Consider the following 24,458-nt stretch of genomic DNA (forward strand, 5'->3'; position numbering starts at 1 on the left):
CTATATGGATCACTTGGGGGAGAAAGGTTAAGGCAATGCACCTGGGGACCCTGGACATCCAGAAGATCTGATGGTGCAGACAAGACGTTCTGCTAGGTCGGCACCAGGCAGGGGTCACAGAGGCCTGACTATCTGAAAAGGGACTTTTACTGTCTTGGCCTACCCTACAGGGCAGACTTCTTTCAGTTCCTATCAAGATAACTTCTAAGATATAAGGTACAAATATTCTTATAAAAATCTTGAGACACCCCTGGGAGACTTTTCCCTGGTGTCTGCTTTGACCCTGCCAGTAGACACAGTCAGAAGTTGAGTTTCCTATTATGTCAGGGATGTAGGTACAGGTTTGCCTCAAATCCAAGGTCCTGCTCATTGATTGCACCTTTGGTATAGTAAATGTTCCTCATGGCAATTTTCCAAAAGGGAGTTTAAGCAAGTAAATATCAGACCCTGGGCTACTGCTGGTTCAAGGGCTATGACTCTGAAAATCACTTTTGTTGTCTGGTAAATGGGCATCATTTGGAATTAGGTTCCAGGTCCTGGTCTGTGGCTTGTGTTGAGTCTCTACTCTTCAGGTGTGTTCAGGGTCTCTTTCATCAGACGAGGAGAGTGACTACTATAAGCTCGCTAGACACTTGGAATGGGTGTAGAAAGACAGGGTCGGGGTCACTGTTAGGGTCCTACAAAGTTCAATACCCCTCGCCTTGTGTTCGGTGGGAGACAGATAGGCCCATACATTGTGTTCCGGTCATGCTGGTAAGGGAGTGATTAAGTCCAATAGACCCCCGTAAGCGAGGAGACTGTTTATCACTCATGGCTGGAGCTCAAGGTTAAGAGGACAGACGCCTCAAGTAGATAGAGGTTGGTGTTGGACACCCGCCTTCCTCTTGTGGAAGGGAGCTTCCTCTTCTGTCTTGAAAAAGGGTGCACCTCTCTCCTGCATCCTAGAGTTGAGACCACTTTTCAGGTGCAGTCTTCTCGGATCCCATCTGTTGCTTCTCTTACTTAGTAAGTCACTTAGACTTGAGTCTCGGCATAGCCAGTCAAGAGGCCATGGTGCATGGTCCTGGTCTGACGGGAGGGCCTCTGACTTAACTGCAGGGATGCCCCTGCTTCATCTCTGCGCTGTTCTTGCAGGTACTTTTTTTTTATTGCTGCAGAGATCATAAAATGCTCTACCTCAATTCCATGGGACTTGCCCTTAAAGCCGTATTCTTAAAAACTAGCCCAATTTGGCTCAGGCTCTAAAAAAAAGAGAACCTAGTCTCTCCTGCCATGCCCAGTCTGGCCCCTTTCACCTGGGAGCTAAACCAGGTCCTGCTCAGCTCGCAGCCTGGCAGGGGCTCCCTAGCCCCACAGGGTGACCCATTCCCAGGCCTCTGACACCCACTCCTGTGTCCCTCCCTCTCCCTCTGCTCCTCTCCCTGATCCCCACCCCCTCTGTCCCTGCACACCCGGCACCAGCCAGCAACTATAGGCTGTTCCCTCCATGGGACCTTCACCCCCAACACCCCTCCCCAGGGCTTTGCTCCCATCCTACTATCTACACTGATCCCCTTGATGGACACAGCTGTCCCCACACCCCTACCTCCCCTGCTGCCCCACCTGCTCTTGCCAGTCCCTCCTCTCAGGCCCTCTGCAGGTGGGGGTGGGGTGGGTTTCTTGTGTTTGTTATTCACTGTCTCCTGCATGAAAGCAGCTCTCTGAAGTTGGGGAATCTCTCTTTTTTGTACACAGCACATAGCACGTAATATATAAATATTAGTGGAGTGAAATGAATTAATAACTGACAAGAGTTTCTGATATAAACAAATCAAAAGCCAAAAATGAGGAGAAAGGTATTCTCATATTTTAGACAGTTGACTTTAAAATCCATTAACCCTTGTCATCCCTCCCGCTCATGTTCCAGCTCAGTGACTGCTCTTAAATGTGTCATCACACTAGTGCTTGGGGAGCACCCCCATCTTTCTAGAGCCAGGGTCCCCCATATAGCTGTCCTTCCTGAAGGAAGAGCTCCCAGAACCCCTGGGCCCCACCCACCCGAGGGAGACATAGGAACAGGGAGGGACACACTCACCTGGGGACCCCAGGGGACAGCTGGAGGAGGAGCAGCAGGCAGGGAGGAGGCAGAGCACAGACCTGGGGCAAGAGCAGGTGCCATCTCCTCCAGCTGGGGAGAGACAAGACCCAGGGACCCCCAACCAGCAGGAGCAGGGCCCTTCCTGGTGACCTTTTAGGTCCTGAGACCAAGAAGGAAAGACCTGGCTCCTCTCAGGGCTTTGGATCTCTCTGTGCTGCTAAATCATGAGGTTTATTGGACAAAAACATCCTTCCTTCCCTTCCCACCCCATGGAATCGGCATCCCAAACCCACTCTGCTCAGAATACCAGGCCCTTCCTTTCCCCGCACATGGGAGCAGTGTGCAATGTGCAAACTGCCCTCCCCTCTCCATCATCACACCCAGTGACTCTCCAGGACAGAGGCCTAGACCCAGGCCCCCATAAAGGAGAGGACAGTGCCTACTTGTGGTCCTGTCCCCTCAGTGTGAGCAGGTGTCCCTGAGAAGCATCAGGACACATGACATTGTCCCCAAGGAGTCGGGATCCCCCCACAGGCCCTTGTCCTGCTCTGTCTGCTTGTTCAGTTCACCTGAAGGTCAGTCCCTCCCCAGCCCTGACCTACCAGGGCCAAGGACAAGGTCCTGCCCCAAACACAGCAGGAGCCGGGTCAGATCCGCACTGAGGACTCAGTCCTTGTCTTCTCTAACTCTGGGGGTGGATTCCTGCCTCTGGGAGAGGAACCCAGTGGAGACAGAGCAGCAAAGAAGGGGAAATGAGTCTTAGAGAAAACGCCCCCAGTCTGTAACAGGCAGAATGAGGAACACCTCTGGACCCTCAAACCTGCATACTCTAAATGGCTTCTGCCATCTGCCGCATAGAGCAGAGCACACTCTGAGTGTGACAGAACACAGGAGAGTCAGGCACACAGAGGGGAAGGGAAGAGAGGAGAATAGTTTCCCAACAGAACACCCAGTTACCGTCCACTCCTGGGTAAATACCAACCACACAGGGTTGCCCCAAAGTGGGGCCACTGCAGCCTGAAAACTTGCCACAAGTCTCAGGCACCTTCTGGCGGGGACCCACAGAAACCGATGAAAGGGGCCAGGCCAGTTTGGGGCAAAAGGAGCAAAATAAAAGCACAAACCACGGTGAAGGCCGGTGTCCCCATGGGTCTCTCCCAAGGTCTCCTTCCATGTCCTCCAATCCCTGGGGTGAGCCCAGCACTGAGAAGCAAGAGGAGCTTCTCCACATGCCCCTCTCCTTTGTTGTCCCCACGTCTCTCTCCAGGTGCTCTCTCCCCCACACACCTGTGTCTTATGGCGGATGCTCCTACAGGGCCTTGACATAGGGGGTCTCTGTCCAGAGAGGCTATGTGACCCCACATCTTACTCAGAGAATAGGCAAAACCCTTCCAACATCCTCAGTGTCTGCATGATGTGGGAGCACAGACCCCGTCTCAGTAACCCCTGCCCCAGCCGCAGCCTCTGATACACAGACATCCCCGTCCTGGGGCGTCTGGGCTGGAGGTCGCCCTGCCTGGACAGAGCTTCCGCAGACACCCTGTGAGCATGGAGTGTCCATCAGGTCTTCTCTCAGAGGTGCCGTCCTCGTGAGGCCCACCTGTCCATGCTAGGAGAATAGCCTCTTCATTGTCCCCACACACCTTCTCTGGGTCACCTTCCCCACAATTCTTACTCACACCAAGATGCGTCTGAAAATTCACCTCTAACAGCAGACTCCTGTAAGCAGGGGCCGCCCTGGGCCTTGTGGGGACAATGGCGGGTGCCTAAGCCTGATCCCTGGACATGAAAAAGGACATGTGTGCTCCAAAAACCCAAGGAAGCAAAATATAAACAGACTCAAGCCTGAGGGCCCCGCCCTAGACTGGCTCAGCCACAAGCAGCCTCCACTGACATCTTGCAGACAGGACAGGCCCAGGTGGGTCTGAGTCCCTGTGATCACAGGCCCTGCTGGGACAGGTGCTCCCGAAGGACAAGGACAAAGGAGCAGAGAGATGACCCCTGAGGAGTGACCTTGTCAAAGCCCATGACGCACTGAGCACCCACTGGACACGGGCCCCGTCCCCCTCGGCTCCTCACAGCCTCTCCCACCCCCACCTGCACAGACTCAGCACAGCAAATCTACAGTTCTGGCTGGTCCTCTGGGCTCCTACTTATTTATTCTCAAATTTTAGGCATCTTTCTAATTAACCCATCAATCCCATATGACAAGGTAAAAAAAAGTAATTTCATATCTGATTATTTTCAATGGGCAAGTAGACATTATTCCTCAGGAAATAAAGTAGACATTATTTCCTCAGGAAAACACAAAGTGCAGGCAGGGGTGGAGTCAGCCCCGCCCGCCTCTGCTGGAGCAGGAAAGTCATCAGGGAGACACAGGTCAGTGTGGGGAGGGGCCTGGTGGGCAGGGCTGGGCCAGTCTCCCCACCTCCTCACGTTATGCTAATGAACAGACACAAGAGGACGCCCTTTGCAGCAAGGGAAATCAGAGGATCTTTATTGAGGAGCATTGGTTACATCACTGCTTACACTTTAGAAGGGCAGGGTCCCCCCTCAGGTGTTGTCACTGTAGCACACCCACACCTGAGCACCGCAGTCCTCCAGCATAATCCACTGTGCTCCCTCCCGGCTTTGTGGTCTCCCTTCCCACTGCCCCTCTGCCAGCCCCTGCTCTACATGCAGACTCCAAGGGTTAGTTTGTGTGTGTGTATGTTTTTAATAATCATAATCAACTTTTATTGGTTTAACATAAATAGCTAATAGTTTGCAAACCATGTTTTTCCAATATATTTATGTTAAAACATATGAATGTATTTATTAAATATTTTTGGCAGAGGAGGTAGGGAATAAGTGTGGTGAAGACTACTGTAGGGTAAGTAAAAGTATCAGGCTCTTCTGCCCTCCCGCCTTAGAATTGATGATGGATCCCTGCGGTCTTGAATGCATCCTAATGGCGGGCACCTGGAGTGGGTGCGGGCATGCGTTGGCAGGCACCTGGGCTGAGAAACTGGGTTTATAAGGGCAGGGCCGTAGGGACACCTGCAGAAGAGCAGAGAAAAAGAGAATGGACCTGCCAGAGTGAAAGAGCAAAAGGAGCAGAGAAGCAAAGGCCACAAGAGATTGTGGGGAAAGCCCAGGGAGGAGAGAAGACTCGCAGGGGGCTAGGAGGCCTGCTAGCCTCCTGCCACCCCAGCACCCCTGCCTGCCATGTACCTGGAAAAACTTAATAAAATCCTGAAAAAGCCACCCAGAGCTCCAGGACTCCTCCTTCACCCCGTCTGCTTGAATCCTAGAGATCCTGCCCTGCGCCATCCTGCCACTACAGCTACAATGTCAAAGCTAATCTTCAGTGACAGGCTAAATACTTGGCCATTGTTCCCCTTCATTGAAAGTTACAGATTTATAATGTCGAAACATGTCAAAACTAAAGTGCCACAGTTCATTGAAAAAACAATAGTGGGCCTCCCCGGTGGCTCAGCAGTTGAGCACTGGACTGCGAATCTGCCCAGCAGCTTCTGCAGTGCCGGTTCGATCCCCGGCCGCCGGCAAGGGTCCCATATGGCACGCAGACCTCTCCTGCCGTACCCGTTGCTGCCCTTAGCAGTGTACTTCGTCAGTCTGCCTGTTCTGTTCCTCACTCTGGCTCTGGTGAATTCTCTCACCCTCCTGCGCTTCTGACTGTACTCAGTGCTTGTATAAATAAATAAATAAATAAATCTTTAAAATAAAATAAAATAAAAAACAATAGTGAAATATATTGCTTGGGCATCACATTTCCCTTTCTACATGTATTTACATTCACATGATTTTATACTTTTTATGTAATGGTTTTTAAAACATTCAGTTCAAAATGTTAAACTAAATAATCCCACATCTAATAAATCATGGTAGTATCAATATTATTTTAAATTCCAGTTTATTTGTCAGTAAAATGTAACATTTGACAATGTCCCCAGAGAATAGGGGGACATATGAAATATGAAAATTTCATCCACATAGTCACACTAGATTGTATCAGACCTGTGGTCACATTGGGGCTCCCCTGTGAACAAAGTACTACAAGTGGTCATTGCCAGACCAGCAGGGAAGACGGAGCTTACTCCTGACACCAGGCACCACCTGTCACTGTATTCCTGTTCTGCTGGAGACCAGCTCCAGCTAGAAGTTGTGTCAGGGGTCTCAGAGAGGAGAGGACGGCATTGGCCAAGTTTTCTCTTGGAGGACTGAGGGGAAGTGGAGTGAGGTAGAAGTGAGGAAGACACTGACACTCTCTCTGGTGCAAGTATCTCCTCCTGAGGAGATACTCAGCGGGTATCTCTCAGCGGGTATCTGATGTCTCAGTGGGTCTTTATTTATACCTTAAGGCGAAGCGGTGAGATGACATCAGCATAAGCATCAAAGCAGAACAGAGACAATCATTACATATTTTTTCATGAACATACAGAGACCCTCTTGATCTCATACTACGAAAGGACACTTCTTTAATCTGATTAAGAAAATCAGCAGGGACAATTACTCTCCTTGGTACAACTCTTTTTCTAACATAATCAATTGCCTAAGACAGTACAATGTTCAGTAACAATCAATCATCCTGTCAAGCCTTCCTAATTTCAGAGTGGACATGAAAGCCCATTGTTATGCTATATTACTAAAATCAACCCATTCTCTAGTACTCAATTAATCTAGCTATTATCAATTACTTCAAAGCGATCTAAAACAACTCATCAAATCTATGTAAGTTCTACTGAAGTCTAACTCTTAACTAGAAATTCCTAATCTCCACACACCCTGCGAACTGTTGGCCTTTCGCATACACCAGGAGTTGTATTGTTGCTGCAAACAGGTACCCCCCAGGTTAGGCTATGGTTTCCAAGCACAGCTGGTTCAGGGCAGCTTGTTCTTCATAGTTCTCAGGGCCAAAACATTTATTTCCTAACTATATCTTTAAGAGCAATTTTTACTTCTTTTGTGATAGTTCAATTGCCGCCTGGGTCCGAATTAGTTTTCACATGCCAGTTAATAACTAACTTACTTCAGCATTAACCAAGAACAAAGAGGAGAGCATTAGCAGGCATTGCCATGGAGACTCCCTAGTTTAGATCTTCTTTGGGAAGTGCAAGAACTCTCCTCTTCTGGGAAGTACAACTTTCCCTCTTCGGGGGAGCACAGGAACTCCCCTCTTCTCCGGAGTCTCCCCCAATGTCCGCACCATGTCAAGAGACAGCATGGGAGGCGCAGCCTGCCGCACTGTTCCTTGTCATGGCGCTGAGCCTTGGTGCTATTCAGCAAAATGAGTTTTTCTTAATGATTGTGGTGGAGTAAAGCAAAAGGATATCACCTGGTCCCCTCACTCATTTATTTTCTCTCCACCTTTTTAAAAATTATTGATGAGACTATATAAGTTACAGATTCACTAGTTAGAAAGAGACAGTAACCTTTTAGTTCAGCCGCTGGTGTTTACACCTGAGGTTGGTTTCTCTTGGTCTCTCAGCATGACCATCCCTCAGCAGAGGCCTCAATGCTGACTTTCAAATGCTACCATTGCTATGTACCCTGGCTGGATGTAGATTTTTTCCCTCATTAAAAATATTGAATAACTGGGCAATAATGTGCTCAGACTTTGTAAACTCTCCACTGAATAATTTCTCATTTTTCACAACAATTTCCTGCTGGCTGCTGTGCTTTTTTCTGTCACCTTCTTCACATAACTGTGACCTCTTCCCTTCAAAGAAGGAAGGAGCCTCCAATTCCACCCCACAATGTATAATATTCTCCACTGTTGTAGTTAGAGAAGAGGTAATGGTCTGTATTATGAGATGAACCATTAATAAATGTCCTTAAGATTTGAGGAGATGAAATCACTGTTACGAATGAAAATTGTGCAGACATTGACCAAGATGTACAACCTAAATAAACCAGCTGGTGTAATGGAAAGATTAAAGGATGGAGATGATAAGGTAGACTCTGAAAAAAGCCATCCACAGGGTGAATGAAAGCCATGACTTGCAGATGAAGAAGGGATCATCCAGAGAGGAGGTTCATGGATTCACTTATCTATAAGTCTATGGTGAAGGCCTCTGTGAATCCAGTAGATTAGCATGTTGGTGAAAAACAGGAAGGACCATAGGGGAACAATGAGTTGAATCCAGCTGTTTAAAAACTCTTCTATGGTGTCATGTAATTTGCTGTATCCTCTCAGCTCACAGAAGCAGTGAAATGGTGGGAATACTTAATCCATGGTAATGACCTAACAGTAAACATGATTCTCAGTAGACTTGATTATTTAAATATTGGGGGTGGTTCATTAGGGAATTACTATAGACAAAGTAATAGCTCATTGTCGCAAAGAGGAAATACAGGAGAATTAGAGTTTATTGGAAGATGTCATACTCTGGCCTTATGGTTGGAGATAGAAATGGTATAAAAAAATAATTATCTGCAGCATTGAGTACAAGATCCATCTTAGCTCTAGCATAAAGGGGAGGATGGAGGACCCAGTGGTGGTGCAGGTGCAACAAGACACAACAGGGGACTCAGTCAGTGGGAGTCAGGCTTTATCATCAAATGAGTCTAATGCCAAACTAGAGAGGGTCAGTCCACCATCCAGCACTGCTGAGCCAGGAGGCCTGGGCTGGTCTACAGCCCTGGTCAGCAATAGGCACAATTTCAAGGGTTAGTTTTTAAGTTTTCCTTAATATAGCCCTTTGTTAGACTTCTTATACCATATATGAGTGACATATTTGTCTTTCTCCTTTGGATTTATTTCAATTATCATGATCTATCCACGTTGCCCAGATGGCTAGTATTTATGTTTTTCTGATAAGTAGTATTCTATTATCTATACCACTTCTTCTTGATTTCCCATCTATTTTCAGGCATTTTGGTTATTCCCATAGTTTGGATATTGTAACTAGTGCTGCAGTGATCATGGATGTGCAAGGTGCCCTTCATATTAGTGTATTTGTGTTCAGTGGGTACATACCGAGGAGTGGGACTGCTGGGCCCTATGGCAGATCCATTTTTCATTGTCTTTATATATATATATATATATATATATATATATATATAACTGGTGAAATTAATTAATTAATTTTTAAAAAGATTTATTTATTTATTTATACAAGCACTGGGTACAGTCAGAGGCGTGGGAGGGTGAGAGAATTCACCAGAGCCAGAGCGGAGAACAGAACAGGCAGAATGAAGAAGTACACTGCTGAGGGGAGCAGTGGGCAGCAGGAGAGGTCTGCGCGCCATGTGGGACCCTCCTCCAGTGGCCGGGGAGCAGCTGGGGATAGCACCGGTGCTGCAGAGGCTGCGGATAGCTTTGCAACCCAGTGCTCAACCGCTGCACCACCAGGGAGGCCCCGTTTTTAATTTTCTAAGAAACCTCAAATCTGTTATATATATATAACAGATATATATAAGATATATAAGATAAGCTATATATGATATATATATATAAAACAGATTTGAGGTTTCTTAGAAAAAATATATATACACACATAATATATATATATATATATATATATATATATACATACACATAAAATATCATTGCTCATTTTTATACATTGTGTGCTTGTGTGCTTTCTCCTTTAAGGTGTATTCCTCATGAAATTCCCAGCATCAATTCACCAGTGACCCATCACCATATCCCTTGTGCCCTTCTCACCCGTTTTGCTTCTTCTACCTCCCCCTCCCTTGCAAAATATCTCTGATTTATAGTTGCCTTCTAATTTTGGCTTTTTATTTATTAATGCTGTTATTTTTTTCCCAGTGCCTTATTTGATTCCCTTATATTCCTCCTAAAAGTGAAACCATCCGATATTTTTCTTCCTCTCTCTGACTTATTTCACTGAACATAATCCCTTTTAGCTCCATCCATGTTGAGAATGGCATGAGCTTATCTTCTTTAATTGTTGAATAGTATTCCACTGTGTATGTACCACATCCTCCTAATCCAGTCATCTATTTTTGAGCATTTTGGTTGTTTCCACATCCTACCTATCATAAATAGTGCTGCAATAAACATAGGGTGGCAGGTATGCATTTTAATTAATACTTTTGTGTCCTTTGGGTAGATTGGGAGTGGAATTGCTGGGCCATGTGATGTCTCCATTTTTAGTAGTTTGAGGAAACGCCACAGTTTTCCATAATGGTTGGACCAGTTTGCATTCCCACCAGCAGTATAGGAGAGTTCCTTTTTCTTCACATTCTTGCTAACATTTGTTGTTGCCTGTTTTTAATATGTGCCATTCTCACTGGTGTAGGGTGGTATCTCAATGTAGTTTTGATTTGCATTTCCCTGAATTAAGTAATGTAGAACGTTTTTCATATACCTTTTGCACTTCCTCTTCGGAGAAGTCTTTTTAGGTTTTCTGCCTATTTTTTGACTGGATTGCTTATTTTTGTTGAGTCCTTTGAGCTCTTTGTAGATCTTTGTTATCAGTCCCTTATCAGTTGCATTGTATGCAAAAATTTTCTCCCTATCAGAAGGGTGTCTGTTTGTTTTGGTTAATGTCTCTTTTGCTGTACAAATCTTTCTCCTTTGATGTAATCCCAGCTGTTTATCTTTTCCTTTGCTTTCTTTGCTTTGGAGGATGTATCTTTAAAGATGTTACTGAGAAGAATGTCCTGTGGTGTTTTGTCTATATTTTCTTTTATGGTTTTAGGTCTTATGTTGAATTCTTTTATCCATTTTGAGTTGGTTTTTGTGCATGGTGTGAGGTAGTATTCTAGCTTCATTTTTTGCATATAGCAGTCAAGTTTTCCCAGCAACATTTATTGAAAAAACTGTTCTTATTCCATTGGCTATATTTTGCTCCTTTGTCAAAGATTAGTTGTCCATAAATATGTGGGTTTTTTTCTGGGTTTTCTATTCAATGACATTGGTCTATGTATCTGTTTTTATTCCAGTACAATATGGTTTTTTATTATTATGGTTTTGTAGTATAGTTTTAAGTCTGGGAGTGTGATGCCTCCTTTCTCCTTCTTTTTAGTCAGGAGAGCTTTGGCTATTTGCAGAAAACTTGATACTGTTTCCATCAAAACTGAACCAGTTTACATTCCCAAATACATTGTAGGGCTGTTCCTTATTCTCCATGTCCTTGTATCAACAGGCCATTCTCACAGACATGAAGTGGTTTTTCATTGTGTTTTAAATCAGGGGATCATAAACAGATTAATAAGATATGATACATATATATAGTGGAATACCACTCAGTGATCAAAAACATGAACACATGCCATTTTGGAAATATGAATGGATAGGAAGGGGTTATACTAAGCTTGATAAGTCAGAAGGAAAAAAAAATAAATATCAGATGGTTTCCCTTATATGTGGGCATACGGAAACTTAACAGAAGGTCAGAGTAAATACAAAACTTGCAACCTGATCATAGATCTGAGGCATACAGCAGGGGAAAGGGAGAGAGATGGTTCCAAACAGGGAAGGGAAGAGCACAAAGGACTGTAGTGGTAGATCATGGATGCTATGGTGGTGAGAGAACTGTAAGTATTACAGGGTAATGAGAGGGCACTTAGAACCCCCAAACCTGCCTGCTCCAAATAGATTCTGCCATCCTCTAAATAGGTTGCTGCATCAACTCAAGACATATAACTTTAATGGAAAGGAGCTTTAATACAATTAAAACAATACAGAAAAGACAAAGAATATAGTTTCTAAATCAAGCACCCAAAGTTACCTGTTCCCTTGTGGCTAAAATTCCACCCAAGCAGGATTGGCCCAGAACAAAACAAGGCCCAAAAGCTGCCTCAAGTCTAAAGCATCTTCCAGAGGGGACCCAAAGAAAAGGATCAGAAACAATTGGACAAGTCTGGAAGGAAAACAGCAAAATCAAAATCAATGTAAAAGATGCCATTGTCACCCCCCCACGGGTCTCTCACCCACATCTGTGTCACCCAGTCCACGACCAAAAGGCAAGCGCAGTTTCTTCACATGTCTCTGGGCTCCATGTGCCTCCTCCAGGTCCCCTTCTAGCTCTCTGTCCTGCTTCCTTCCTTCTAGGTCTCCTCTCCAGCTTTTTTCTCTTCTCTTTAGCTCCACCTTCCATTGCTGGTGCAGGGAATCTGGAACTTTTCCTTTTCCTGGGGACCACTCTGTTACAAAAGGACTACACCTGGGAAGGAAATCAAATATTATACAAAAAATAACAATGATGTAAGAAAACAAATAGATTTAATAAAAAAATTATATCAATCACTGACAGCTAGAAAACAAATAAAAATAAATAAACTAGAGGATCCTGAAGTTACAAAATGGAGGTGAGAGAAATCCTATCACATTCAGTCCACACAAGGCAGAGCTCGCATTCTATGAAGGAAAATAATATTGAAGATTCAGGTGAATCACCTTAAGTGATAACATTCTCAATAGTCCACTGCATCCTCAGAATGTCCCATTTGTTATAGAGCAACCCCGATATTAAACGGGTTCCTGGCTGTGGGTCCTCACCCGCGCGCTTTAAAGGGACTTATGAATACTCTACTACAGACACACACAAAAAGGTTAATAAAAGGTTTATTTACAAGAGAAAAAGAAAATAAGGAAAATGTACAACTCAGGGAGAAAATAGGGAAATAAAGTCTTTAATGCGTCCTACCCGATCCGACGACCTGGAAACCCAAAGTCACTCTCAGAGCTGACGGGACGCTGCGAGCTGGCCGAGAGCCAAAAAATGGGGGGTCCCCAAAGCCCACGTGTCTGCCTTTTGTATCCACCTGGCTGCTTAACCCCACCCTCCGGTCCCAGCCACCTTCCCTTTGGTGGTGATGGGATTTGGAGTTCCCAGTGTCTTTGGCTTTGACCTGGGGTGGGGGTGGAGTCCACAAAGCCTGTATGGAATTTGCTTTGGGACATCCTTTTCCCCCTAACACATTCACAGCTCCCCATAACCTGCCCCCATCCTCTGGTGTGACCTAGGGGATGAGAGACATCCCAGAGTCCTGGGTATTGCTGCTGTTTGAGGAAGCACAAAAGAGGACCTGGTCAGAGCCCAGAGATGAGACCATTCTAGGAACTGATGAGGGTGACTCTCCCTAGAGTTTCCGCTATGCTGCCCTCAGGGTCACAGGGATCCAACCCCGATCCACACTTACCTGCATCCTGAGTGTAGCTTCTCCTTGTCCCCCTGTGGAAAGAAACATCATGTGAGACAAGGGAGGAGTCAGCCCATGGAGTCCTAAAGGAATCCCCAAGTCTAGGTCACAAGGAAGTTTCTAGAACTCTGACTAAAGACTCAGGTCAGCACTGAGATATATGAAGAATGGGTATGAAAGGGACTTGGAGTTTTTCTAAAGCAGGGTCCATCCCCTATGACATTTGCTGGGAAACAGAGCCCCATCACCACATTTATAAGGTGAACAATTGGTGATTCATTTTCACAAGTGCTTTACAAAGAGTGTTAGCAATCAGCTCCAGACAGGACAACACATGTGCGTGGATTACACTTCCTGCTAACCAAACAGGGCAAGTGCTCCCTGGGACATGAAAGCCTCCTGGACAAGATCCCTCATTCCCTTCCCTACCTGAGTGCTTCTTCCTCCACATCGCAGTTGCAGCCACCGCAGCTCAAGGGAGCACAGCTCCAAGGAGAACCAGGCCAGCAATGATGCCCGCGGTGGGGCTGGAGGGCTGAGAAGGGGATATTGGAAGGGAAGGGAAGGGGAAACTCTGAGTCCCAGACCAATCCTGAGCCTCTGAAGGTCTCAAAAGAGCTCCTGGTTCCCCTGGTAGAGCCTTTGTGCCCGGTTCCCCCTCCCCACCCCATCTCAGGACTCGGGGCTCCAGCAGCCCCTCATGCTGCATATGACATGTGTATCTCTGCTCCTCTCCAGAAGATACCTCCACAGCCACCCACTTCTGGAAGGCTCCATCCCCCAGGTCTGGCTTCCACCAGCTCCGTGTCCTGGGTCAGGTTCTCCCCATCTCACTGCCAGGTCAGGGTGATGTCCACAGGGTAGAAGCCCAGGGCCCAGCACCTCAGGGTGACCTCACCGGCAGATGTCTGGTGGGTCATGTGTGTCTCTGGGGGATCTGAGGAGAAGGGCCAAAAAATTCACATTTTGGGTTTTTCCTTCCTGGACACTGAAGCAGCTTCAATGACCAGCCCCAGAATGAACATGACAATTGGTTTGGAGGGAGGAAGCACAAAGCCCAGAAACCAGCCTGGTCTAGAGAATCTGGGATAATCAGGTGAGAGCCCAGGGTAGGAGGATGCAGGTCTCTAAGGAGAACACAGACTTTTGCTCCTGATCTGGTTGGAGGGTGAGTGACACAAAAAGGCAGGAGTCAGATCCAGAAATGTTCTCAGACCAAAAACAAGGCCTTGAAAGAGAAGCTCATGGTTCCCAGGATGGCTGCAGGGTCAAAAGGATCCAGTGAAGGATGATTTCAGGATGGCCTCCCCTCCCTCAGGAGAGACTGGATTCCTTGACTGTCCAGAAAAGTGGTGTCTTCTGGGCGAGTCTCTCTCTAGCACAGAACATGAAACCCAGGGGGACTCTCCCTCTCTGCCCAGAAAGCAGCTGCTGTTCTGCCCATTATTCCATTTCCCTGTGGGGGCCAGGAGAGGGGAGGTCCGAGGCCTCGTGGCCCCTCTTACCTGTGCGGTGCAGCACCTCCTTCCGCGTCTCCAGGAGTCTGCGGAGCCGCGGGAAGCACCTGCTCTGCACACTGTGCCTGACACGTTCGGCCCTGCCCGCCGCCTCCCACGCGCGCTGGGTGATCTGAGCCCCCGAGTCCGCGGGGGTCCAGGAGCGCAGGTCCTCGCTCAGGGAGATGAAATCCGCGCCGTCGTAGGCGAACTGGTCACACCCGCCGAGGAGGCTCAGGTCTGGCCCCACTTCACAGCCACACATCCTCTGGAGGGTGAAACACACCCCTGTGGTCAGCCCCGAGGTCACCCAGCGGTCATCCCGCTCTCTCACCCTGAATAAACCTAAACTGAAAATGAAAGGGCTAGCAGGAAAGTCCCTTCCCAGGGGAGGGTCCTGGCAGATCCACCAGCCTTGAGGGGCCAGTGGACCCTGAGACTCGGGGCACCCCGGCCTCATGATGGGAATGGGGGTGACCTGACCCTGGCCCCGCTCCGCGAAGCTCACCGTCCTCGCTCTGGTTGTAGCGGCCGCGCAGGTCCCTCAGGAGCGCTTTGAACCACTGCGCGTTGTCCCTTTGGATCTGAGTCTCCTCATCCAGGTCCTCCTGCCCCACCTGCCCCACCTGCCCCGCCCAGGGCGCCACGGCTCCACACTCTGGCCCGGAGTAGCCCACGGGGATGTAGCGGGGCTCCCCGAGGCCGGGACACCGCAGTGTGGAAACACCTCAGGGAGTGGGAGCCTGGGGGCGGGAGGGGGAGACCCGGGCTGACCCTCCTCTCAGTGTGGCCCAGGGCCCAGGGAGATGGGCCTGGAGGGGAGGAAGGGGCGGGGCCGTGAGAGTGAAAAGGGGCGGTGGGCCAAGAAGGGCCCAGACTCAGGGGACCAGAGCACTCAGGGTTGGCGGGAGGGACAGAAGGGGCCAGAACACAACGGGCCTGTAGGGGGTACAAGAGGTTGGGGGAGATGAGCCTTTCCTGGGGTCCTGCACCCGCAGTGGGCTCCTGGCTCCTCCCTCCTGGAGCAACAGTGTCCAGCTGGACACGCACTCACCTGCCCGGGTCTCCATCAAGGCCAGGGGCCCCCAGAGCAGCAGCAGGAGGGTGAGGGGCATCACACCCCATCCAGGGGCCTGGGGAGGAGTCCAGGAGGGTCCTTGGAGACTTTGGAACTGGAGCAGCGATGATGCTGATTGTCTTCCCTGGAAGCCCCCAAGAAATCGGGAGAGAGAAAGGGGGTGAGTGTGGGGTCATCAAGGCTGCCCCACCCCACAGAGCCTGTGAGAGGGAGACATGATGCTGTGACAGTGTGACATCCACAGACAGGGGAGGCTCCAAATTCCCTTCCCCACCTTAGGGAGGAGTGGATTTGGGCTGGGAGAAGCAGCAGCCTGGAGGAATGAAGAAACTAGTAGTATTTTCAGATAATTGTGAATATTGATACTGAATTAAAACTATACAAGTGGGGCCTCCCTGGTGGCACAAGGGGTTGAGACACAAACTATGAAGCTATCTGCAGCCATTTTGATACCCACATGGTGCAACAGACCTCTCCTGACTCGCCCTTGGCTCCCCTCAGCAGTGTATTTCAGTACATCTGTCTATTCTGCTCCCCACTCTGTCTCTGGTGAATCTTCTTAACCCCCACACCTCTGGTCTGTTTCCCCAGTTCTTGTATGCATGAATAAATAAATAAATCATTTTTGTTTTTTAAAAAAAAAAAGCTATACAGGTGGTAGTTTCTCAAAGGTTATTTGCAAAGTGAAACCTGAAATAATATCATGGAATATTTCCTATTCTGTTACATATTTGTTTGGAACTTGTGCTAATGTATGATTTTTTTTTAATGTATGATTTTTAAGGTGATACATTGTTTCATTAATTTACATAGATCTTTAGTGTTAATTACACTGGAATCGAATTATCAAAAGCATATTTTATTTTTTAATCATGAAACCCAAGGAAAAATTAGTACTGTAAATTGCCGAGTAGTAATGGCACTGGATTTTTCATAATTCTGGTTTTCTCTCAGAGCTTTTATTTTCTCAGGTACAATTACTGTCATTTGTCAATTGTTGATTTTTTTAAAGAAACAGACATTCATTTTGAGGAAAGTGTCTGCTAATTAACCAAATTTAAATAATTTTAGTTTTTGTCATTCATCTCTTCAGGTAAGGTTGGTATTGACCACAAATAAAAAGAGTCTAATTCATCTCATACAAATATTTTTTGGGCCTTCCAGGTGGCGCAGGCAGTTGAGCACCGCACTGTGAAGCTGTCCACAGCCTCTGCAGCACGGGTTCGATCCCGGCTTGCTGCACCTCCCCCTGCAGTGACCTTTAGGGCTAATGGCTATCACCAAGGTCCCTAGGTCCGACTGGGCAAGGAACCAGCATGCAGGGGGAAAACAGCAAAAACTCCCTGAGGCAGGGGTGTACAACAAAGTTCCCTGAAGACATGGATAAGACAGAAGCCTATCAAAGGATTACAACCACCAGGAGCTAAAACCTTATCTCGTCTTTCTAGAACTACAAACTTTATCCCTTCATTGTCTTTCTAAAACTTCTTTCTTCTATAAAGGTCATTTGTTGTTAATTAAAAAATCATATGAAATCCTTAACACAAGGCTGACTCAAATGAAACGTTTACTAAACCCTGTAATAATTAAAATATAGTTTAAGTGAAAAAGTAGCTAGTAAAACAAAAAAATGCGATCATATAGCTTAAAAACAAAACTAATGGATTATCTACTTAAGAAAGAGGCTAGGTCCAGATGTAAACCACTCAGCGATAAGCTAAATCCATTCACTGCTCCTGTATATATACTGGCAACTAACTCAAATAAAATCGCACTCAGATTTACACTCTCTCTTGAAGTGTGTCTGTTTGTCATTTCTTCAGCCGAATCCCTGACCACCCTGCACAGTCTCTCAACCCTGAGACGGGCTCATCGTTCACTGCTGTGCTGGTCCGCGGCACCGGCTGGTTGGGGAGATACCCACATGTTGCGGCAGGCCTCTCCTGTCTTGTCTGCTGCCCCCCTCAGCAGTGTATTTCAGTCTGCCTGTTCTGCTCTTTGCTCTGTCTCTGGTGAATCCTCTCACCCTCCCGTGCATCTGGCCTGTACCCTGGTTCTTGTATGCATGAATAAATAAATCTTTTTAAAAAAATTATGCATGTGGGTCAGCCATGTAGATTTCACATGTCACACCCCCGGCTCTCCACCTCTTGGGATTATAAACAGAGACCTGGACCTGTAACAGGGTGGTCCCCAGGAAAGGGGGAGGTTCCAGGTTCCTTGCCCCACCCAAGGAAGGGTGGAGCTGAGCAGGAAGAGGAGAAGCTGCAGAAGAAGGGACAGAGGAAGGAAGCAGGATGGAGCCAGAAGGAGACCTGGAGGAGGCGCATGGAGCCTAGAGACACGTGAAGAAACTGCGCTTGTCTTTTGGTCGTGGACTGGGTGACACAGATGTGGGTGAGACCCGTGGGGAGGTGACAATGGCAGCTTTTATCTTGATGTTGATTTTGCTCTTTTCCTTCCGGGCTTGTCCAGTTGTTTGTGACCCTTTTCTGTGGGTCCCCACTGGAAGATGCTTTAGACTTGTGGCAGGCTTTGGGGCCTTGCTCTGGGCCAATCCCATATGGATGGACTTTTACCCACGAGGGGACGGGTAACTTTGGGTGCTTGATTTAGAAACTAGATTATTTGCCTTTCCTGTATTGTTTCCTAATTGTATTAAAGTTCCTTCCCATTAAAGTCTCCTATGTTTTGTGTTGATGCGGCGGATGGCAGAACCCATTTAGAATAGGCAGGTTTGCTGGGGTTTGGGCTGCCCCTCTCCCTGTCCTATAACAGACCTGCTTTTTACAGCCTCTTCTCTACTGCCTTTCCCTGACTGGGACCACAACCTTTCACTGCTGCTTTTCTCATCATAATTAACTGCAAGTGAAGGGACTGTAAATAGCCAGTGGCCCATTCAACTCCCTACCGGGCAGACCAGATCCTTCCTCTCTGCGAGTCCTCTCTTTCTCTCCCAAATGTATTCCCATCTTTTAGGTGCCTTCCTATGTCACCGGTACTTCCATAGTTTCCTCTCACTATGGGGACCAGATTTCCTCCCCTTGGTTAATAAGTGGGCCCAAGCCTTCAACCTGAGGCTCAACTCTAAACGTTCTTGTTATATCTGCCTTCAATTAAGACTCGTGAGGGGCCAAGACAACTCCAGTCAGCTATTCTAGATCCTGAAGTGTCAGGGCTAGGCCTCTGGTCCTGTACTGTAATTCCTCTTAAATGCCACAGGGGTTTCTTGTTAAATGGTAGTAAGATCAGCCATATGTGGGGCAAAAGAAAGCTATCTCTAAAGAATTTCTAGATATAAGGAAAAAGTCAACAGCTTCCCCTTTCATATTTTTGGCTTGCCACCACCTTGCCATTAAGGTGTTCTCAGGGGGAATGGGATACCCAGAAAATTTATATAATGATGCTTGCTCTTGAGCATTATACCCTGGGACCCAAAATATTCTGGTAGGACATCAGGCTTATAGGACAATTTCCCGTAGCAGGAGGAGGAGTCATAAGGTTATACACAGCTCAGTGGCTGAAAGAATACCCAAGCCTTTGAATTTTCAAATCCTCCTCCCATCTGGAAACACACCACTTAAGTATCCCAGATTCTGGGGCCTCCCTGCTGGCTCAAGGGGTTAAGATGCAACTTATAAAGCTCTCCGCAGCCATTGCAGCAAAAGTTTGAGTGCCAGCCAGGGAGATACCCACATGGGGCAGCAGACCTTTCTTGACTAGTCTGCTGTTCCCCTCAGCAGTGTATTTCAGTCAATCTGCCTGTTCTGTTTCCCACTCTGTCTTTGGTGAATCCTCTCACCCCCCACACCTCTGGCCTGTACCCCAGTTCTTGTATGCATCAATAAATAAATCTTCTTAAAAATAAAAAGATCCCAGATTCTGAGACAGCCTTCCTTTCCATCCAGAAAGAGAGAATGACAGGGGCAGATAGCAAGTAGGGGCTTAGAGAAGTCTAAACCAAAGGGAGTTACTCCTCAATGTGGGGATGCCCACAAAAAGTAGGGCATTAGCCTGTGGCTGTCCCACTCTTCCTGGGGGTATGTCCGTGGCTATGTTAGGGGGAAAGGATGTCCAGAACTAATCCCATACAGGCTTTGTGGACTCCACCCCCACTCCAGACCAAAGCCATCAGGACACCGGGAAAGACAAATCCCATCACCACCAAAGGGAAAGTTGCTTGGGGTCTCATGCTCTTGCTCGCCTCCTGGCTTCAGGGCTCCTGGCTCGCAGCCAGCTCTCAGAGTGCTGGGATTCCAGATTGGCGGATCGGGTAGGACTCATTTAAAACTTTGTCTCCCTCTTTTCTCCCTGAGCTGTACATTTCCTCATTTGCCCTTCCCTTGTAAATGAACCTTTTATTAACCTTTCGTGTGTGCCTGCAGCAGAGCATTGATAAGTCCTTTTAAGCACGCGGTCACGTGAGGACCCACAGTCAGGCAGCCCGTTTTGTATTGGGGCTGCCCTGTAACAGCTGCATGTCGGTTATCTCCCTGGCCAGGGACTGAACTCAGGCCACAGCAGTGATAGCACTGAGACTTAACCCCTAGGTCAACAGGGAGGCCCCATTTTTAATATTTGAGAAACCACCATTTCCTTTTCCATCGGAGCAGGACCAGTGTGCATTCCCACCAACCCCTTAGAACTTTTCCCTTTTTCTCCACATCCTGTTTCTGGTCTTTTTGTTATGGGCCATTTTCACAGGTGTAAGGTTGTATCTCATTGTGGATTAACTAGGGGATACTGAAGTTACAAAATGGGGATCAGAAGAAATCATATCTTAGTCCATGCAAGGTAGCTATGTCACACTGTAAAGGAAAAATTATCAGGAACACATTCAGGTGAGGCACAAAAGTGTTGACATTCTCTCTCTTTTTTTTTTAAAGATTTATTTATACAAGCAGTGGGTACAGTCAGAAGCATGGGAGGGTGAGAGAATTCACCAGAGCCAGAGCAGGGAACAGAACAGGCAGAGTGATGAAATACACTGCTGAGGGGAGCAGCGGGCGCAGCAGGAGAAGTCTGTCATGCCATGTGGGACCCTTGCCAGTGGCTGGGGATCGAACCGGTGCTGCAGAGGCTGCGGGCAGCTTCGCAGCCCAGCGCTCAACCGCTGCACCACCAGGGGAGGCCCATGTTGACACTCTCAATAGTCCACCACATCCTCAGAATGTCCTCCTCACAGCTTCCCCATAACCTGGCCCCATCCTCTTTGCCCCAGCCCCTCCCACTGCAGGCCTCCAGGGTCTGACCTATGCTATGAGGCACAACAGGGCCCTGGGCACTGTCATGCCTGAGGTATAACAAAACAGAACCAGGTCAGGGTCCACAGGAGATGAGAATGAAGGAGGAACTGATGGGTCAGCTTATCCTGTGGGCTCCATCTACACTATCCCAAGGGTCTGAGTAATCATAAACCTGATCCATTTACCTCCAGTCTGGGAGTAGCTTCCTCCTTTCCAACCTGTGGGAATAAAACATCATGTGAGACCATGGAGGGGTCAGGTCTTGAAGTCTTAAAGGAATCCCCTAATCTGGACCACAGGGACATTTCCAGAACTGTAAATGAAGACCCAGGTCAGGACTGGGAAATATGACAAAAGAAGTTCAAGGGAGACTGGGCTTACTGCCTCCTGGAGTCTGTCCCAGGCAGGAAACTTGCCCTCTGATATTTTCTGGGATTCAGGTCCCTATAACAAGAACTACCAATGAGAACAAGTTGATTCACTTTCACAAGTGCTTTACAAAGACTAAGTGTTAGCAATCAGCTCCAGTTTGGGCAATAGGTGTGTGGATGGTATTTCCATTAACCACATAGGGCAAGTTCTATGTGGGACTTGAAAGGCCCCAGTGGACAAGATCCCCCATTCCCTTCCCTACCTGAGCGATTCTTCCTCCACATCACAACTGCAGCCACCGCAGCTCCAGTGAGCACAGCTCCAAGGAGAACCAGGCCAGCAATGATGCCCACGGTGGGGATCTGAGGAGGGGCCACTGGAAGAAAGGGAATGTAATGGGAGACCCCGAACTCCAGGCCTCGGTCTGACCCTTTGAAAGTCTCTAGAAGGGCTCCTGGTTCCTTTGAGAACAGGCTCTGTGCCCATGTCCCCCTCCACACCCCATCTCAGGACTCGGGGCTCCAGCAGCCCCTCATGCTGGACATGACATGTGTATCTCTGCTCCTCTCCAGAAGGCACCTCCACAGCCGCCCACTCCTGAAAGTTTCCACTCCCCCCTGCCTCAACCCGGCCCCAGGCCTGGTCTCCACCAGCTCTGTGTCCTGGGTCAGGTCCTCCCCATCTCACTGCCAGGTCAGGGTGATGTCCGCTGGGTAGAAGCCCAGAGACCAGCACCTCAGGGTGACCTCATACTCAGAGATGGGGTGGTGGGTCACCTGTGCCCTTTGGAGGCCTGAGTGGGAAGAATTGGAAATTTCATGCTTTTTGTTTCCTCCATGGACACTGAAGCAGCCAGATTACCATCCTCAGACTGCACAGGACAACATGCTTGGAGGGAGGAAGCACAAACCCCAGAAACCAGCCTGCTCTGGGAGTCCGGGATAGCAGGTGAGAGCCCAGGGTGGGATGCAGGTCTCTGAGCATTTTGTTGCTGACTTGGGTGAAGGGTGATGACACAGACAGGCAGGAGTGAGATCTCCAAAAATGTTCTCTGACCAAAAAAACAAGATCTCGAGAGAAACTCATTGTTCATATGATGACTGCCGGTCAAAAGGACCCAGTAAGGGGGTATTTCAGGGATTGTCTCCCCTTTTTCTCAGGACAAACTGGATTCCTTAGCTGTCCTGCAGAAAAAGTAGGAGCCTCCAGGCCAGTCTCCATCCCAGAGCTTGAAAACGTGGCCGACAGCTCCCACTCTGGCCAGAAGGGGGCGCTTCATCACCCTGATTCCATTTCCCTGCGGGGTGCGCGCCTCAGGGAGATCAAAGGCCCCGCAGCCCTCTCACCTCTGAGCTGCGGCGCCTCCTTCCCCATCCCCAGAAGTCTGGGGGCCCCTCCACGCACCCGCCCCCAGGCTGCTCCCGTCCTGCTCTGCCCGACCTTCCCCCTCCCCCTCGCGCCGGGGAGCTGAGCCGCGGGCCCGCCGGGTCCAGGCGCGCAGGTCCCCGCCCAGGGCGCGTCCCCGGCGCCGTCGTGGGGAGCTGGTCGTGCCCGCGGGGGAGGCGCCGTCGGGGCCCGCGGCGCAGCCCAGAGTCCTCTGGATCGTGGGAGACCCTGAGCCCGGCCTCAGTCACCCCGTGGTCTCCCGCCCGCACCCGATCTCCCGCCCTGAATAATCCTGAACTTAAATAAAACCTAAAGGGGGAAAGTCCCGCGGGCTCCTCCCTGGTCAAGGGGCCTGGCAGGGCCACGGCCTCGGGGGTCACGGGGCCCCGAGACTCGGGGCGGGGGGTGGGGCGGGAGCGGTGACCCGCCCCGGCCCGCGCTGCTCCCCGGCCCGGCTCTGGCTGCGGCGGCCGCGCGGGGCCTCCAGGAGCGCTTGGAGCCTCCGCGCCGAGTGTCTGCGGAGCCGCGTCTCCTCGCCCGACCCGCCCGCCCCGCCCGCCCAGGGGCCCGCGGCTCCGCGCTCTGGCCCGGGGAGTCGCGGTCGAACCCCCGAACTGCGGGTCGTCCACGTAGCCCCCCGCGATGTACCGGGGCTCCCCGAGGCCGGGCTGGGACACCGCGGTTTCTAAAAGCCTCAGAGAGGGGGAGCCTGGGGGCGGGGAGGGGTGAAGCCGGGCGGACCCTCCTCCCGGGGCGGGTCCTGAGTCCCAGGGAGATGGGGCAGGGGAGAAAGTGTCCAGGAGGGAGGGAGCTCCAGAGACTGAACATGGGCAGCGGGTCCAGAAGGGGCAAGATTCAGGGGACAAAAGGAGGAGGCAGGGTGGGGGGACAGAAAGGGACCAGGACTGAGGGCGCCACGGGGGTGACAGAGGGGCCTAAGGCAGCAGCTTCCTCTGCAGAAGCATTTTCCCTCCACCCTGCACTCACCAGCCCAGGTGTCTGTCTGGGCCAGAGCCCTGGAGAGAAGCAGCAGGAGGAGGTTGGGGGCCCCATGACCAGCACTGTTGGGGTCTGGGGAGCCTCTGACTCCAGGCTGGTGGGTGGAGACTTACCTGGGCAGGCAGTGATGCTGACTGGTTCTCTGGGAACCTCCAGGCACTGGGGACTGAGAACTGGAGAGGAGTCACAAGTGTCCAGGGCCCAGCACAGGTGGTGGAGACAGAAGGGAGGCTAAGGGGGCAGTGGGGTATCCCCAACAGTAACCTTCCTGCCCTAGACACAGCCCTGGGGCCTGGAACTATGAGAAGCAGACTAGGGACCTGGGGCTTTGCTCTGGCCCCTCCTCTCCTCCCCCAAAGCTTCCTCACCCCGTTTCAGTGACCCAGGCACTGGGTCTGACATTCTCAGTCATTTTCCTTCCCGGATCCGTGTCCAGTCTTACAAATGAGGGAGGACGCCAAGTATAATCTTGTTTAGGAGGTATCGCTCCCCATATTTACCACACTGGGAATAAAGCTGAGTTTGATCATGCAGCTGTTTATTTAGAACAATAGTAATAATCCGAGCATGTTAATAGAAAGTGTTCTTAAGAAAAATAACTTATTTCTGAAAATAATCAGGGCAATGGGAAGAGTGGATCTTTCATGTTTTTTGTGTTTGCAGTTGTCTTTCTTGTCTGTCTCATT

The 24,458-nt window shown here is 49.1% G+C and overlaps 2 pseudogenes; both read right to left on the bottom strand.

The window, feature by feature from the left end:
• Window positions 1-7,605: 7,605 nt before the first annotated feature.
• Window positions 7,606-8,538, bottom strand: LOC119251170 (lathosterol oxidase-like; annotated as a pseudogene).
• A 3,180-nt stretch (window positions 8,539-11,718) lies between these two features.
• Window positions 11,719-24,174, bottom strand: LOC119251171 (popy Class I histocompatibility antigen, A-1 alpha chain-like; annotated as a pseudogene).
• Window positions 24,175-24,458: the final 284 nt, after the last annotated feature.

The sequence above is a fragment of the Talpa occidentalis genome, unplaced genomic scaffold (assembly GCF_014898055.3).
Source record: "Talpa occidentalis isolate TD23 unplaced genomic scaffold, MPIMG_talOcc4v2.1 talOcc4.2, whole genome shotgun sequence".
Lineage (NCBI taxonomy): Eukaryota > Metazoa > Chordata > Mammalia > Eulipotyphla > Talpidae > Talpa > Talpa occidentalis.